Source organism: Globicephala melas, chromosome 16 (assembly GCF_963455315.2).
Source record: "Globicephala melas chromosome 16, mGloMel1.2, whole genome shotgun sequence".
NCBI lineage: Eukaryota > Metazoa > Chordata > Mammalia > Artiodactyla > Delphinidae > Globicephala > Globicephala melas.
Window position 1 is genome coordinate 8562268 of NC_083329.1, and position 16231 is coordinate 8578498.

Below are 16231 nucleotides of genomic sequence, written 5' to 3' on the forward strand. Positions count from 1 at the left end.
AGATAGTGTCAGAATTGAATTAAATTGTAGGACACTCCAATGGTGTCCACAGAGAATTGGAGAATTGCTCGATGTGGGAAAAACTCACACATTTGCTGTCCAGAAGTGAAGTATTGAGAGCAGAGTGGTGAGCACAACAGAGAAAAGGAGATTTTTCCCTTCAGGTAGGAAATATACAAGATGAGTCTGGGACACTTTGTTGTGCCAGAAATCAAAGAAGTGACAAAAGGCTACCGAAGCTGCGTCAAAGAACAGAAGAACTAACTCGAGGAGCTAAAAAAAAAGACTGCTACAAAACCCAAAACCTCATTGGTCACCTTTGTGGGATACTGGTACATCAAACCATTATTCTGAAAATTGGTATGTAAAAAGAAAATATTAGAAAATCACCATTGTGTGACCTAAAATGAAATACAGGCACACCTCAGAGATATTGCAAGTTTAGTTCCAGACCACCACAATAAAGCAAATATTCCAATAAAGTGAGTCACATGAATTTTTTGGTTTCCCAGTACATGTAAAAGTTATGTTTACTGTTGTCTATTAAGTGTGCAACAGTATTATATCTAAAAAACAATGTACATACTTTAATTAAATTACAAAACAACAAAAAATTACAATAGTAACATCAAAGATCGCTGATCACAGATCACCATAACAAATGTGATAACAATGAAAGAGTTGCAAATATCGTGAAAATTACCAAAATGTGACACAGAGACTCAAAGTGAGCAAATGCTGTTTGAAAAATGGCACCAGTAGACTTGTTCAATGCAGGGTTGCCCAAAACTTCAATTTGTAAATATGCAATATCTGCAAAGCATAATAAAGCCAAGCACAGGAAAACGAGCTATGCCTATGATGGATCCAGACAAATATCATCGGTGAATAATAAAAGCATTAAGTGAGTGCACCCATGTTCATAGCAGCAGTATTCACAATAGCCAAAATCAACCCAAGTGTCCATAAACAGGTGAACGGATAGACAAAACGTGGCCATCTATACAATGGAATAGTATTCAGCCATACAAAGGAATGAAATTCTGACACATGCTCCAACACAGATGAACCTTGGGGACATTATGGTAAGGGAAATAAGCCAGCCACAAAAGGACAAGTCCTGTATGATTCCACTTATATGAGGTACCTAGAAGAGGGAAATTCATAGAGACAGAAAGGAGAATGGTAGTTGCCAGGAGCCGGAGAGGAGGAGAAATGGGGAGTTATTGTTTAATGAGTAAAGAGTTTCAGTTTCAGATGATGAAAAAGTTCTGGAAATGGATAGTGGCGATCGTTATATAACATTGTGGATCTGCTTAATGCCGCAGAACAATGCACTTTAAAATAGTTTAAATGACAGGTTTTATGTTATATATATTTAACAATTTTTTTTAAAAAGCATTACGGGGACTTCCCTGGTGGCACAGTGGTTAAGAATCCTCCTGCCAATGCAGGGGACAGGGGTTCGAACCCTGGTCTAGGAAGATCCCACATGCCACGGAACAACTAAGCCCATGCGCCACAACTACTGATCCCATGTGCTGCAACTACTGAAGCCTGCTCCCCTAGAGCCCGTGCTCTGCAACAAGAGAAGCCACCACAATGAGAAGAACCCGCACCACAACGAACAGCAGCCTTCGCTCACCGCCACTAGAGAAAGACCGTGCACAGCAGTGAAGACCCAATGCAGCCAAAAATTTAAATTTAAATTTAAAAATTTTAAAAAACTTTAAAAAGTTAAAAATAATTAAAAGCATTTTGTGCAAAGTTTTATGGAGAACTTCATAATGAGAGACTTAGCTGCTACCACCTGAACCCTGATCAATCTTAGTATCAATAAAACCATGGGACACCAGATATTTCTGTGCCTCTTGATGTGATGCAATCAGTACACAGAAACATCTCTGAAGTGTTACTACACAAAAAGTCCTGAATTTCAAATAGTCACTGAATTTAAACACAAGTTTATAATACCTCAGGGAATAAAAGAACAAATTATAGGACACCAAGTAAAAGAACATGCAAAATCCAGGCCATAGGGCATTTTATGTTTTCTTCAAAATATAACTGTGATATGCAAACCACATTTGGCCACTTATTCAAACAAACCATCTGTAAAAAGATTTTGGGGACAACTGGAGAAATTTAAGTATGGAAAGGATATGTGATCATATTAAGAAATTATTGCTCATTTTGTTTGCTGATAATGGCATAGTGGTTATATTAAGGGGAAAATTTTCTTGTCGGCTAAGTATTTCTAAGTGGTGAGACATGACATCTGGGATTTTCTATAAAATATTCCATAATAATAATAACAATAGTAATAATAGTAATAATGAGAGGGTTAGATGAAATAACATTGCCAAAATGTTATTGTTACTGCTGGCTATGTGTAATGTTTTAATGATCTCATAGTTTAAAAGAAGGATAAAATACTGAGAAACTTTGTTATTTGTTAATAGAAGTATGCATGTTAAAATGTTAAAGGTAGCCACTAAACAAACAGAAATAACCCATATCACTTCCAAATCTTGATGAATCCAATGAGGGGTAGTTAGAGGAAGTATTCAGAAGTAAACCCAGGTAAACCAAAATCTCAGGGAACTGGGAAGGGATTGTCCTATGTACAAAGCGCGATAAAATTATCATTCCACAAGTCAAGAAATAACTCACAAAGAACTGAGCAGGCCCTTTCTCTGATGGTGACTCTCTAGCCGTGGGTCATGAGGGGCCCCTGAAATCGTGGATTAGAAGTTTGTGCTTACACTAAAATCAGCATGTCTCAATCAGTCACTAATGGACCCCTGCCTGCCAGAGACAGCCCAGAGCTCCCAGCTGGACTTGGCCAAATCATGGTCAGGCATGTTCTGACACCCAAAGTACTTCTCCCTTATGGGTTGTACATATGGTGACCCATATGGCAACTCTACAGCTTCAGTATTACTATCTTCACTTCACAGAGGAGAAAACTGAGGCATAATGTGGGACAGCGTTTGTCCACGGTGACACAGCTAGGAGGTGGTGAAGTTAGAATTCATCTGATTGAGCAGTCAAAAGAGTACGAATGGATGTTGAGAAGCCCAGGTCTGTCCAATAAACCCAACCCTGAAAGTGAGAGCTTAATAGTGAGAAAGAAAACGGAGTGACGAGACTGTAAGGGCTTCTATATTTGGGCCGCACGAGCCTGTGTGGAATAGGAATGGTGCTTTGCTGGTGCAAATTACAAAATAAGAACTGGGCAATAGGAACTAGTCCTGCCGCGGTTTTTCAGCACATCTGGGTCTGGCCCAGAGGCGCTAAGATATACAGAAAAATGGAGTATATGACAGAACCCGTGAAGCACACACCTGGACACATCTTGTGCTGCAACCGTGGTGCCCCGATTAGTCCAAATCCTGCCAGTATTTGTGTGGCTTGTCTGCGAAGTAAAGTAGATATCAGCCAAGGCATTCCGAAACAAGTCTCTCTATCTTTCTGCAAACAATGTCAAAGATATTTCCAGCCACCAGGAACTTGGGCACAATGTGCCTTAGAATCCAAGGAACTTCTTGCTTTGTGTTTGAAAATATTCAAAGCCCCTCTGAGTAACGTACGTCTTGTAGATGCAAGCTTTGTTTGGACTGAGCCCCGTTCTAAGAGACTTAAAGTTAAACTAACTCTTCAGAAAGAGGTGATGAATGGTGCTATCCTTCAGCAAGTGTTTGTGGTGGATTATGTTGTTCAGGCCCAGATGTGTGGAGATTGCCATAGAGTGGAAGCTAAGGATTTCTGGAAGGCTGTGGTTCAAGTCAGGCAAAAGACTTTGCACAAAAGAACTTTCTACTGTCTAGAACAGCTGATTTTGAAATATGGCATGCACCGGAATACACTTCGTATCAAAGAGATTCATGATGGGCTGGATTTCTATTATTCCTCAAAACAACATGCTCAGAAGATGGTAGAATTTCTTCAGTGTACTGTTCCCACTAGATACAAAGCCTCACAGAGACTGATCTCTCAGGATATCCATAGTAACACATACAATTACAAAAGCACCTTTTCTGTGGAAATTGTTCCAATATGCAAGGATAATGTTGTTTGTCTGTCTGCAAAACTGGCACAAATCCTGGGAAACATGAACCAGATTTGTGTGTGTATTCGAGTAACCAGCGTCATCCATCTCATAGATCCAAATACCCTACAAGTTGCAGATATTGATGGGAACGCTTTCTGGAGTCACCCTTTCAATAGTTTCTGCCACATCCCAAACAGCTAGAGGAGTTTATTGTTATGGAATGCAGCATAGTCCGAGATCTAAAACGCACTGCAGGTGCTGGAATGGTATCATAAAAGCATAACCTCGGGGAAGTCTGGGTACAGAAAACATCTGAAATGAGTACAGATAAACAGTATTTTTGACGCACTCATTTGGGACATCTTCTGAATCCTGGAGACCTGGTGTTGGGGTTTGATCTGGCCAACTGTAACTTAAATGATGAGCGTATCAACAAAATGAAATCAGATAGAGTCCTAGATGTGGTGCTAATCAAGAAGAGCTATGACCGTACCAAACGTCAGTGTCTTAGAAACTGGAAACTGAAAGAGCTTGCAAGAGATAGAGAAAACATGGATACAGATGATGAAAGGCAATACCCAGATTTCCTTGAAGATCTGGAAGATGAGGCAATTAGAAAAAGTGTGAATATTTATAGAGATTCAACGATTCCTGTGGAAAGTGACACAGATGATGAAGGAGCACCTCGAATTAGTCTGGCTGAGATGCTTGAAGACCTTCACATTTCCCCAAGATGCTACTGGTGAAGAAGGTGAATCGATGATGACCTAATGAGATCATGTTGTAGATGGTTTCCACATCCATAGGCTCAGAATGTTGGACAAAATAATTTTACTGTCTATTCTGTCTATGCCTTCATATTGAGAGAAGAGAAATGTAGTTTTAAACCTGAATAAATATGACTATTTTGATTGCTCACTCGAAGCACTGAAAAAGGTTGATGGTTTGGAAGTTTTAGATTAAAAAATATTATGCAGAATGTAATTATTACTGATATTTATTTACATATGGAATTTTATCGGCTTGCTTTTTTATGAGGCACTAGTATTTTCACATACTATAGCTCTGGGTTTAAAAGCTCACAAGTTGTGATTCCTGGGAGGTTACCTAAATCTTCAAGCAGAAAACAAGCTTTTAGATTCTTTTTATATTGATAGCTTTAGTAGAAGAGCATCTGAAGAATCATTTTTCATATGAACTTGCCGTGCACTTAGTCCAGTTTAGATCATTTTTATGTCCTTGGGATAGAAACCTTAGGGTTCAGTTTATCATTGGATATTCACTAGGAAAGTTATCTTTTCTATTCGTAATATTTGCATCTTCAAAAGCTGTTAAGCTGGGGATTCTCTTAATTTTCACTGCAGAAGAAAGTATATTTAAAATATTTGTAGATTTGTAGCAAACAGTATTTAAAGGTTAAATAACAATTCATACCTTTGTCGTTTTGGCTTGTGCCAGCAGCTTAGTGAAGTAGCTGTTTATGTCATAAAAATGTCTTCCTATCACTTCAGGGATTTTGCTTTTAAATTTTTGGTTTACAAATTGAGAAGGAATTCTCTCTTTATAAGTTTCTATCACTGAACACATCACCATCAAAAAGAATATTAGAATCCAGCATATAGATGATGAAGTAATAAAAGTGATCTTCATGCTTTATAAAACCATGAATCAGATTTGAATGAGGAATGCCTTCCGCATCCTTGAAGGAAAAGCATTGGCTTGGGTTTTAAAGTGTTCTGAAAATGAAGTATTAAGAACCTATTTCTGTAAGCAAGATCAGACTTACTAAGCATGCCAGAACTAAGAGCTAATTCATAAATCCTATATATACCACTAAATAAGGAAATTAAGTAAGTACTGAATGGAACATTTTCCTTTTTTTAAGATCAGACTCCCTAATTCTGAAGTTTCGAATAAAGGCCTGTGCTTTCTAAAGTGAAAAAAATGAACAAAGAGGCATGGTGTAGGTGGTGCAATTTGAGCTTATAATATCAAAACTGTAGAGTATTTTGTTGTTTCACAAGTTCTCACTGACCACGTAGAGATGGGGAAACTTCAATACCCAGACATGTGCTGGATGCCTACATAGCTGCTTCAATTCATTCTCAGAAGAAGATGGGATAAAAGTTATGAACAATATATATATATACTTTATATATATATAAAACACTATTCTGGATAATCATCTGATTAAGAAGCTGTAGGCAAAATTCTTACATTGGAAGGGAGAGTAATTTTTAGGCACTGATGCCAGGAAATATCTGGGAGTTGGGACTTTTTAATGGGACCAACCATCCCAATTTGCCTGAGAGTCAGTGGGTTCCAGGCAATTGAGGACGAACTGGTTGCCCTACTGGTGGCCTTGACTTCAAATGCATAATACAACTGACTCTGTCAGACAATATTTGATGGGAATACAACCCAAACTTAGGAATGAAACTAAAACCCATTTCCACCAAACACACGTGCCCACCTCTGCAGAGAGAATTCTGGGATGAATGATATTTTAAAAGTATAACGAATGAGTCACTCTTGAAATTGAGGTCTTCCCCAAACACTGTGGGTTGGAGCCTCCCAGCGTCCCCAAGGACTATTTTTAATAGAAGAAAACTTCCGGAATTTAAAGTCAGGCTTAACATACCACTTTCACTTTGCTTCCCTGATCATGCTTATAATTGAGAAAAACTTTACAGAAGGACTGGCAATTTAAATCCCTATACTCACTGGTCCTTCCCATGAATTAAGACCAAGCCTTAGCAAATGTGCTGAGTGAGGAGGAACAATTACCAAGTTCATGGCTCCAGGTTCTGTTCACTCTGATATTGTCCAGGATAATCATTTATTTCCTGCTGCCTCTAAGTTTTATGAAGCTGTTCAGAAAAGTTTCAGCCATGCTTTATGGCTGTGTGAACTGCCGGTGTATCCATTTCACAACTTGATTCATTCTGATTAAATTGTTCGACTGTTAATGAGTTTTAGATTGCAGGATGGAGAGGCAAACAATTCAGAACATTAAGGCAGTAAAATATCTTAATATTTCACAAGTTCGCTCTGAAAACATAAAACAGAAGGCTCATTTCTGGAAGGAGAGACTGTAATAATTACCCTCTGTAAAAATAAATGTGCTGGCTCCCTATACATTATCCAGGCATCTGTGTAGGCACACTCACATGTAGGGAGCCAGATGGTACATGGAAATCTCACAAATATTCATAGAAATTCTGATATTTTCAAGCCAATTGCAACAGATGAGATAACCATTTGGACATATTATTCCAAAGAATTTCTGGGGCTAGACAAAAAATTGATTCCTACTCAGCTCACTTCACAGTCCGATGAGTTTTGCGATCTGAAGGCAATGATGCGGGGTGAGGTGCTGAAGGGTCTCAGGTACCAAGGGCTTCGGAGACGGATGGGAATTATGAATCTGGTGACCAAATACTGCTCTTCAAGCAGTTCAATACCCCTCCCTCTCCCTCCTCGCACCTCCTGTGGGTTCCTGGCCCAACATCTGCTTCTCCTGTGATGCGGTATTGGTTTTGACGGTAACTGAGTAAAGATGCAGGCACTGGCCTCCCCCTTTGAACATTTTTCCTTGGAACTGCCCCCTTCTGGTGACGGCCCCCTTCTGGTGACTGCCTCCCACACCCCACCGGGAGAATAAACGTATAGCCGGTAGAGGCTACCAAACTGCTGAGGGTAGTGAGGCCTTGCCTTGGTCGCTTAAGCTCCGGAAAATTCAACTGTTTCATTTGTGAAATGGAAATTAAAACATATTGTCAGCCTAAAGGCAAAAGCTCAAATGGATTTCTTCACTCCTTCCAGCCCAGAAGCCACACCTGTAATATACACAAGACCTCATTTCAAACCAACTTTTGAGTGGAGCAGCTCTTCAAACTCAGGAAGAGAAGAGGAATTTGCATTTGGCCGTGAAGACTCAAAAGGTCTTTGCACACATCTCTTAAGGGAAGGACATTTAGGAATCTGGAAAAGCTTATGCCATATAATCGCAGAATGTGAGGAGGAGGGCATCTCTGAGGCTGGCAAGGCCAAGGATACCATTTTGCAGATGAGAAAACTGAGGCCAGAGACATCAAATGAGTCACCTGAATCTGGGACTAGCCAAGACAGATGCACCATTAAAGAACAGCTGTTGAGAGATGCAGCTCATAGCCAGATGCTCAGCCAGAGTGTTCCAGCTTCATGCAGTCCCCGCTGATCAGGTGGGCATTATTAAGAGCATTTGACATGTGAGGAATATTAATGGCTTACTTCCTTTAAGCCACAATCCTAGGAAAGGGCAGAACTGAGACTAGAACTCAGGTTTTCTGGCCTCAGAGACAATGCTTACTCTGCTCTGCGTCATCTTATGGAGAGAAAACTGTGAATGAATTTGTGCAAAGGAGGGTGTGAAGTGAAGAATATGCAGACGAAGACACCTCGGTGCATTCAGGTTTTGTTTCCATCACCACAGTCATTTGGGGCTGGTGGGACTCTACCCCTGTATTTCCCCTTCTTAAGACTCCCCCTATTCCATCCCCCAAAGAAAAAAACACTAATTGACATGAGTTTTTAAATTAATATAAATCAATGTTGTGTTAAGAATTTGAAAGGTCTGTAAACTTAAAGTTAAATAAATTATAGTTAAAACAAAGCTTAAAAAAGAGGGCTTCCCTGGTGGTGCAGCAGTTGAGAGTCTGCCTGCCAAGGCAGGGGACACGGGTTCGTGCCCCGGTCCGGGGGGATTCCACATGCCGCGGAGCGGCTGGGCCCGTGAGCCATGGCCGCTGAGCCTGCGCGTCTGGAGCCTGTGCTCCGCAGCGGGAGAGGCCACAACAGTGAGAGGCCCGCGTACCGCAAAAAAAAAAAAGAATTTGAAAGGTCTGGAAGCACCCTGAGTTTGCCCAAACCAGCTTTGGAAGTGGTGATACACAGCAGTGAAAGGCAGAGCAACTATTGGGTGAACTGCCATGGAGTCAGCAGCCAGGCCCCCAAATCCGAATTGGGACCCGAGTTACTGGGGTCTGCCCGCCAGCCTACCGCATGCCGCAAAATGGCAACTGTGCACCTTGCTATGTTCTCTACCGCCTCTCCATCAGCTGCAGCCTTAGATGTGCACCAACTGCATTTCATCCGTCACAAGTCCTCTTTGAGATATTTTCCTTGTCTCTAGAAGGGACCTCAAATGCTTTTTAAAATCATGCTAACTGCCCAGCACTCCGTAATGCATAATATTGCACTACCTTGCGTTACATCAAATCTATAACATCACAACCTTTGTCGGCATCTGTCCTGCCCTGAATTCTCAAGCATTCTTGGCCTTTGGGTTCAAAGTCATCTGACCCATGGTGGCCTACAGCTCCTGGCATGCCATGCCCAACCACAGAATTCTCCCCCTGGCGGCATCCAAGATGGCAGACCGGGCAGCTTCAGAGATGTCTCAGGGACTGGGCTTTCAAAGGGACATCTCAGTTAAGAAAATACGAATAACAACAAACCAAGCCAAGGGCTGTATGTAATTGTAGGTGCCCATTTCACCATAAATAAACAGTAAAATAAAGAAGTAAAATGGTTATGAGATACGTTCCCTTCATGCAGCGCCTGTGTGCTCCTGGAAATCTTTTTTTTTTTTCCCTTATTCCAGTAAAGTACAAGATATCTCAATAGCAACATAAACACCGTATTATCTACTAGTTACTATAGCAACTGCCATTCATGTAATTTGCTCATGCCTAAATTAAAGCTGCCTAGGGTAGCTTTAACTTGCATCTCTCACATATGACTTTTTTGTCAGTGTTTTTCTTTAATGAGAATTGTGTCTCGCAAATTGTAGGCAGCATGCTGTACCACTCTACCTTACTTGGAGCTGACTTTTGCCATTACCTCACTTTGTTTCTCCTATTACTTTTAGGTATTCATCAAAGAGAGAACATGCTCTCTTAATGGTATATATATTCCGTGAGAGTGGAGGAGGGGGTATGTAGGAGAAACAAGTTTTTCATCCAAAAAGAACATAAGCATCTGCCCCGCAATGAACTTCACTGCTCTTGAACTCGTCAATTCTTTTCTACCTCTTCATTCAACACGATGCTAAAGGCATAACCTGAAAAAGGTGTGATGAGAAGAGGTACTGAGATCCACTAAAGGAAAAAGCACAATAGTTAATCATCTCTTCTCTGGCATCCCGCCTACAAAATAAACAAGTTGAGAAGTTCTTCAATTTTTGTGACTGTAAGCAATGTGGTGGATTAATGTTCCTAAATGCTAGCACTGAATAAATGAATTCATTGTTAAGAAAGTTCTGGATGAGCCAGTAGCCAAGTACCATTAATTTCATTATTTAGCCTTGTTTGTGTCTGCTCTGGGATACAGTTGGGAGAGGAACATTGCCATGAAGAAACCCATTAAATACACCTACCTTTGTAAAATAATGCATTTCAAACTAAAGATTGACTATGCTTTTCTTAAAGAACCCAAAATTCTCAGTGGCCCTACCGAGATATACAATAACTTTCTCAGAAATCACATTGGCACATAGCTGCTAAAAACTCTTCAGTGAATGTTTAAAGAAGATACATCCACCTGGATGGATTCCTTAGAAGAGCCATTGGGATCACTGTCCGCCATGGTCACCCTCAGGACAGACAGACAGTGAAAGTCTCTAAATGTCCCTTTGCAGGGCTTCAAAGAGCTCTGGATTCAGGTGCAGGAAACCTGTCTTTAATATTTTCATTACTGCTCCCGATGCATTTCCAGTGTGGTTAATTCACACGCAGCATTTCACTCAACGGTATCCTCTTTGCAAATACTGTTTCCTATTCTTTCTTTCTTTCTTCCTGTCAATCTTCATCTAAATCTGAGCGCATTTTGTGCTGGTTATTCGCAGCAGTGTGGAAGCTTGGAAACATGGTCACAAAAGTACCACGTGCCTCTGGTCTGCAGCAAGCCTTTCTATTTGCTGGTTTAATCCTCCAGACTTCAGCCATTTCCCATTTGGTCCTTCACATCATCTCGGGCTAATCCGTCAAGCATTTTAGACAGCCAAGCCAATCTCCAGTTGCTGAGGACTTTCCCACAAGCACCATGTCTGTTAATAAGATTTTCATTTGGAAAGATGCCAGGGCGTCCATGTTTTCTATCGTAAATAAATACTATGATTTAATAGCTTCAGGTTTTGTTTAATGTTAACGCCAACTATTTAAGAAAAAAAAAAAAAGATCCTCAAATGCCTGGCCCGACAGTGAAATGCCCCACTGACAGCTATTTGCAAGGGTAATGTTGTGGAAAACAACATCCATCTTGGAAACAGGTTCATTAGCCCCATCTAGCTGACCTCTCCACATAATGTTGTCAAATGTGACGGGCTTCAGATTATTGGGAATATGGCGATCAATAAGTATGCAACACCGGCGCTTAGAATGCTTCTGGCATTGGAGCCATACAAATGCCATCTAACATGGCTCAGAGTCGCTGTCATCTGTCACACCAGCTAGTAAATAGACAAGCTTAAGGGGAAGGCTGTCCGTAATGGTAAAATATATGGGTGAAGATGAATTAGACAGGCAGTGTGTAGTCAGAGTTCTGATGCATGAAGGTTCCAAATGAAAAACCCTAGGCAAACACTCTGGAGCAGGCTGCCTTCTTAGGGGAATCGATGCAAATTCTTGCCGCATGGTCAAAAGCTGTTCCATGGTCCTGCTTCTGTGTTTTTTATGTCAGCCGCCAAGGGAGTTTTCTCTGCATCTGGGATGCTTGCTAGAAACGTGGAGTATCCTGAGCGCATTTCTGTGCACCATGAGGGAGCCAGATCACCCATTCCCCCCAAACACCTGTGCGTGTGAACCGCACGATGTCCTTCTGTGTGATAGCAGCCCAAGGCCAAAGAAAGGGCCTGCATTGTCCAATTACTTTAGCCTCAAATGCCTACAACTTTGGGTCTACAAGAAACAACCTGGTTGAACTGCTAAAGGAAACTTCCACCCCAGCTGGTGGACATCAAACTGCCCAGATAATCAGACCTTTGGGAACCACTTCTGTTGACGACGTCTCCATCAAGCCACCCCCTTCTAAGATCCCTACCTGCCGCCTGCCCAGTTGGCCAGAAGCCGACCGACACTGCCCAACATTTGTACCTATCACTACCTGAAGATCCCTTGCTCTGTCCTCAGTAGCGTTTTCCAGATTCCCCAGAACAGGCATCCCTGTTCATAAACCCTCTTCCCCCTCCAAAAAGTGCTTGAGTCCAGCCACGTCCATCATTAAATTAAAGCAACTTAAAGAAAAGCAAATTCTTGAAACAGCAAGCACAGAGGATGTAAGCCACATGTATACATATATCCAGACACCCAGCGCCGGAACAAACACGTTCCTCAAACCCGAGTAATGTCGATGACCAATGATGACCAGCATGCTTCCACCCCTCTATGTTTTAAGAAATGTCACTCTTCTCTATGGAAAGGAGAACAAACAAGAAGCATAAAGGTATTTTTGAAGTACACTGTTAGGAGGTACTTGGCTAGTAATTTGCAGCCTAGGTACACACCATACCTTTTAGCACGGCTATTTATCTCTCAGGGAGAATGCTGCCATACTTACGATAAAGGCTCTGTTGGACCTCTTCATCAATAGCAAACCTTTAAGCACAGCACATCTCATAAATAGGAGTTCCACTAACACAGACTTCAAAAGGATAGAACTTGATAATTCAAAAAGAGCTATATTAAGTGTTCCAGCAGTCCCTCCATAAAAGCTGTTGTATATTCCAAACGCCAGAGTCCTTCAAGCAACATGACAGGTCTATTAGAATAATGGCAGGGGAAAGCATAATTAGAAGTAATCATTGGCTGGAAAGGAGCTAGTTGTTTTTGTAGAGCAAAATGTCGCTCTGAGCCCCGTGGAAAATGCAGCCAGAGCAGCGGCAGCGAGAGCAGATAACCATCGAAAATAACCATGGCGCAAACCCTGCACTATTTATTTCTATTTATTAAGAACTCTTTGTATACCTTAATGTTTTCCTGGTGAAATCATCTTAATTTGAGCCCACATTTTCTTTGGATAAGATTATCATGTAATTGCTACTTACTGGCCACTGTTTTCTATACATTTGTTGGTCAAACAGTCAGGGTGTCTGTCTTTTCCAGCCTGACAGAGATCGTTCCGTCAAGCAGGGGCTCCTGGTTGGCTCCATGGAGCCATATTGAATATACACCATATCCCAAAAGATGAAGAACGTTTGGCTAAGCATTAACTTTTTAATCCATAGATTAGTGACTCCAACTGTCAAAGGACTGGGCCATTTCCCCCTTAGAGGTGGCAAAGGAGGAGGCATCTGGGGGCTATTTCCCTACGGAAGGGACTGCATCCCACACCAGGAACCCCATCCACCTGGTGCCTTTTTTTATCCTCCTCCTTAACTTTAAAATTTAGAATTTCCAAAATGCAGGGAGAATAACACACCCCAGCTGAGCCTTGTCAACAAGCCCAGGAGGGAGTCAGGGCAGGAGTCATTAGCTCTACTTTGCAGACATGCAAATTGAGGCTCAGGAAGGGAAGGGGCTCCCCGGAGGTCCCACAGTGGACTTTCTCCACATGCCATCGTCCTGCCCTGACAGAATGCTTGCTTTGCCCCTGGTTCTCCATCTCACTTACCCTGTGGGACGCGCCCATGAAGATAAAAGCCACATACCTGGTGCTGTTGTGCAGGCGCCAGCCGGGTCTCAGGACGGAAACAGGCCACCCGCTCAGCCTTCAGACCGCAGGGAGGACGGGGCAGAGGTTCACACCCAACGTGGAAGGCAGCCTCGCTCTCTGCATAAAGAGAAATACAATCAAGTCAGATTCACCCGGGTCTTGGCATCATTCACTTACCTAACATTTATTGATCTATAGGCAGGGTACCGGGAGTGAAGGGAGGTGGCAGAGGAAGGGAGTAGAGAATGGGAGAAATAGAATGAAATCTAATATTTAGCCCAGATATGAGAAAAATGCACCTCTGACAACTCAACCTCAAAATAGTAGGTAGAGTCGACTTGGAGCACCCAGGACAGACAGGCAGCCAGTGAACCAGTGTTTCCAGGAAACACTGGAACTCCAGCACCTGCACCGACTTTCTAGCCTCCTGAATCTGAGCCACTGACTTAACCTCACTGAGCCTCAGTGTCTTCATCTGGAAAATGGGAGTAACAATACTGCCTGCCTCCAAGCGCTGTTGTAAAAGTAGATGATCCGCGTGACACCCCCAGTACAGTGCATGGCACACAGGAAGCGCTGATACTCCATAGGAAGCCAGAGGAGGGAGGGACCCATGGACTCTGACTCTTAGGAAAGACCCCCTGGAGGTGGTAGGCGGCCAGCTGGCCCTCAAAGGGTAGAGGGCAGTTCTCCACAAAGCAGCACCCCAGGCCTTGTCATGGTGGTCCAGAAACTCAACTGGCCTCCTGCCAGGGGCTCATTTCTAACAAAAGCCTGATAGAGACCCTCAGGTTTGCTGATATGTTTGCTTCTCATTTAGACTCCTAGCAACACTGTGTGAGTCGGGACTTTAACATCGTTTGGATTTCAACAGCATATCCCTGCCGGTTACAAAGTTGTAATTCACAACCCGGTTCCTCACCCACACTCAAAATATTCAAGCTTAAAATTAATTTGGTTTTGAGATACGACACCAGGATATCATCAAGACAAGGTTAGAAATCCCAGTCCAGTGACTATATTTAGAATTTAGGCTATAAAGGGATTTCAGCTGGACGAGAGCTGGATCTTCCCATCTTGTGCAATAAATTTCCAAAAATGCTTAGCAAGACTGTATCATACATCCAATGCACACGCCGCAGAGATAAGGCACGAAGAAAGAGGATGGTGATGATGGTGGTGGTGGTGGTGATACGATGGTGACCATGGTGACCACGCAAGAGGAGGAAAGGGCAGGCTCAGGGTTGGTTTTGAGAAAGGGATCCAGGTAGGCAAAGAACGCTGATCCATCAGCTCACATCAGGGTGAGTCATGAACGTGGGCCTGAGACCTGAGACAATGCGCTTTCCCAGCTTGTTCAGATTGAGGGGTTCAGGCTAGGCAAGCTGTGGATCTCCAAACCCAGAGATCTGTCAAAAGGATTTACCCTGGAGAAGATCATCGACCCCACCATAACAATTTTAGGCATATCTTGAGCTTGGAAAAGGTTCAAACAGTAGTTAATCCAAATAAGCAAGAATCTGTAACAACATTATAAATCCACACACCTCCTGTTTGACCGAACGCCACACGTGTCCCTGCCACTCGCTCCCTAGAAACTGGCACGGCACGTGTCCTGGCCCTCCCTTCCTTGGCCTCACAGTCAGGTTCGCAGGATGATTTCCGAAATCACCTCTTGAAGAAAAGTCTCATTACCCAGTGACATGCTGTAATCCCAACCAATGCTTCCAGAAAAGTTTCAATATCCATTACATTAGCTAACCTTAAAATTGAATACAAATCCATTTTAATCAATATGTTGTAATAAATAGATATTAAGGCACATGGCACTAATGTACAGGTAGACTAATTAAAGCGCCAGCATTTGCAGCACTCACATACCTCAATTTTCTCTACAAAATCCTTATTGAACCACTACCTTAAAAAAAAATAATTGCATTTGCAATTAGAAACACTGAAGTTACATTATCGATTTTCTGCTAAAAACCTTTTTAGTAAACAAGCACAAACTACATTCATTAAATGTAAGTGCTTGGAGCTATGGTGTGAAATTCAATTCAGCCATTATCATGAATTACACTGATTATTGCTGTAATTATTTTCTCTTGGATACAACCGCATTTCTGTCCCTTGCTAGTTCTGTTGGACATATAACCATGTTCATTTTATAGCTAATAATACTCATCTGTAGTCCCAGCAATTACTATCACTTATACAAATCATCAAGTTAAGCTCCGGGTACCTAGTAAGATTCAAAGAAATTAAGTAAAACATCCTTTTTTTTTACCCTTTAAATAACTAATAGCATTAGAGAACAAGGGAAATTACAGATGTTAACTGATTTATATTGCAAGCTTTAATCTCCTGTACTTGACTCGTCAGAAATTTCTGCTGTCCTAAGCACACATTTTGAGAAGAAATCCACCAACAGACTTTTTTTTTTTTTAGAAATGAACAGTCGATGGATTGGATTACGGGTCTGAAGCA

At 41.9% G+C, this 16231-nt stretch overlaps 1 pseudogene; it reads left to right on the forward strand.

Moving 5' to 3' along the window:
• Positions 1-3313: 3313 nt before the first annotated feature.
• Positions 3314-4825, forward strand: LOC115839776 (60S ribosomal export protein NMD3 pseudogene; annotated as a pseudogene).
• The last annotated feature ends 11406 nt before the right edge of the window (positions 4826-16231 follow it).